This window comes from Octodon degus, unplaced genomic scaffold, assembly GCF_000260255.1.
Source record: "Octodon degus isolate 3935 unplaced genomic scaffold, OctDeg1.0 scaffold00102, whole genome shotgun sequence".
Lineage (NCBI taxonomy): Eukaryota > Metazoa > Chordata > Mammalia > Rodentia > Octodontidae > Octodon > Octodon degus.
In genome coordinates, this window is record NW_004524678.1 from 5,874,026 (window position 1) to 5,876,354 (window position 2,329).

Here is a 2,329-nt window from a genome sequence, read left to right on the forward strand (position 1 = left end):
TTACACTTTGGCCAGCCTTTAACTTTCCTTCATCAAAACGTCTTGTTTGCTTTTCTGCATACTTCACTCCAATGTCAATGGTTGTGTGGAATCCTTTTGTTTTAGCCAGCCCTGCTAGAGCCACCAGTGTAGTCTGAACCTGGGTCATGTTTCCATTCTCAAAAAGATCATTTGCTTCAAATATGTCATGTGGCTTCATACCATAAGCCTGAATAGCCTTAATGAAGTTGCCAATATTTTCCAACTGAGGCCAATTTAATGAAGACTCATTGACCTTCTTCACGGAGCCTGGTTGTAACTTGTTTATAAGTTCGCAGAGGATGATGCCATCCTTCAGCCCCAGCTGGAAGTTGGTGCCAATGCTCATGCCTGTCACCTCTTCTATCCAGTTGCGAAGATCTTCTTCTGCCTGGTGGTCATACTTGGAAGCAATCTTGTTCTTGACCTCGGCAGAGAGCCCGTAAGAAGGGCCCTTGTTGAAGTGGGTCATGGTGCCCGGGCGGCGGAAGGGGCTGCGCTCGGGCTCTCGCACAGCGCTTCCTCGCTCCTGGCCCCGAAGTGGCTGCGCGGGAGATGCTAGGGGCTCTGGACGGCGCGGAGACGCGCTGTGGCGACAGCGAGGCTCGGCCCGACGGGTCCGCGGAGCCTCGGTAAGCTCGGGCGTCGCCTGCTGCTGCACCCGCTGCCCGCACCCCTCTTTAATGATTCTTATGAGCCATTGAAGATAAACTGTTGTGATTATGGAAGCCCATGGCTTCTCTTCATTCTTTGTCAAAATATGTACAGATACGGTTGTAAGCAACTTTTATTTTCGTGTTAATATTAAAGGCTGCAGGCAGGTCTAGAAATTAAATTAAAATTTAACCCATGCTATATTTTAATTGTTGACTTTTTAGTGTCTACATATTTGGAAGCAACCAACCACAGAAGCAGCAAATATTTATTGAGTATTATTAATTTTTGGGTGTTGATTTTCTCAAGTAACTAGTGTGATACCTTTATCTTTGGAATAGACTTTACCTTTGAGAAATTATAGGGTATTTCTCTGCTTTGTCCATCAGTAATGGAGGACTTAACTAAGATAAGATCATGTATTAGAATGTCAGTATTAGAGCGTTGAAGAGCCACTAGTTCATTCTCAAATTATATTGTTACTCTATCTTTTTATTTTATTTTATTTTATTTTTAATGTATTTAGGACAGGGTCTACAGGGTGTATAGGGTCTCACTACATAGATTGGACTCATAGTGATCCTCCTGTTGTTAGCTTCCCAAGCGCTAGAATTACAGGTGCATGATGCCACACTCAATCTCAATTGCTGTCTTAGCATGCCCAGGGGGTGGGACTGGCACGGCACACCAGGGATCGAAACCTGGCCACTGCATCTGCCTAAGCAGGTACTTTAATCTGCTGAGCTATCTGGCTGGCCCTCTACTCTATTTTTAACAGGTAGGTATAGGTTGCCCAGATACAATTTATAGTACTTGACCCTTCATACACCAAGTTTTGGCACCTTAGACAAGGGCCTCAAGGACACCATGCTTTGCACTCCCATGGCAAGCTGTGTACACAGGTCTTCTGACCCAGTCTCTTCTCCTCTCCTTCCTTTTTACCCTCCCTTCCTGTCCCAGGATGACTTCTAACTGCATTCCTATTCATCTAAGTGCTACCTCTTGAGGGAGTTGTTTCCTTAGGATTTAGCCTAGGCCATGTTTATGATGAACACCCTATGCTTTCTCTGTAGTGTGATTTGCTATGCTGTGTTCTGATTGCTATTGCATTGTAAACTCCATGGAAGCAGAGTCCATGTCCTTCTTGTTTATCTCAGTGGTAAATGTCTTAGTACAGCCTTAGAAATAGATGGTCAATAAATACTTCCTAGTTGGTAGCTTGGTTGACTGTCTCTAAGGATATGAACTGTAAATTCCCCAACACACAAAGTGGAATTCAGGCCAAGTAGTATTATATGAAATGAAGCTAGTGTTTTTTGAAAATGTTCATGTTGGAAATCACAAGGGCATGCTGTAATGTTGAATAACCCTGTACCAAGTAGCAGAAATGTCTCTATATTGTGAATGCTAGGAGACAGATAATCAAGAAAGACATAAAAATTTAGATTCAGAAGTTGGGAGTTACAGTAGGATAGTATTAATGCTAAGCACTGAAAAAGTAATGTGTAATAATTGTAAATATGAGCAGACCATCTTTTTTTCTGTCTACCTCTACCTCTGTCTCGGACATAGGATATAGTGACAGACAAGAAGAAAGAAGATCTAGTAATACAACTGCAGATTGCCCCTTTCTGGCCTTGTCTGACATAATGGGGAA

At 43.1% G+C, this 2,329-nt stretch overlaps 1 pseudogene across 1 annotated transcript in view; it reads right to left on the reverse strand.

Moving 5' to 3' along the window:
- The window catches only part of LOC101576395, a 46,390-nt pseudogene extending 45,703 nt beyond the window's left edge, over positions 1-687 (reverse strand). The window contains exon 1 of the transcript XR_002822701.1: positions 5-687. The product of XR_002822701.1 is annotated as a calponin-3 pseudogene (transcript). The remainder of the gene's footprint in view (positions 1-4) is intronic.
- Between the last annotated feature and the right edge of the window lie 1,642 nt (positions 688-2,329).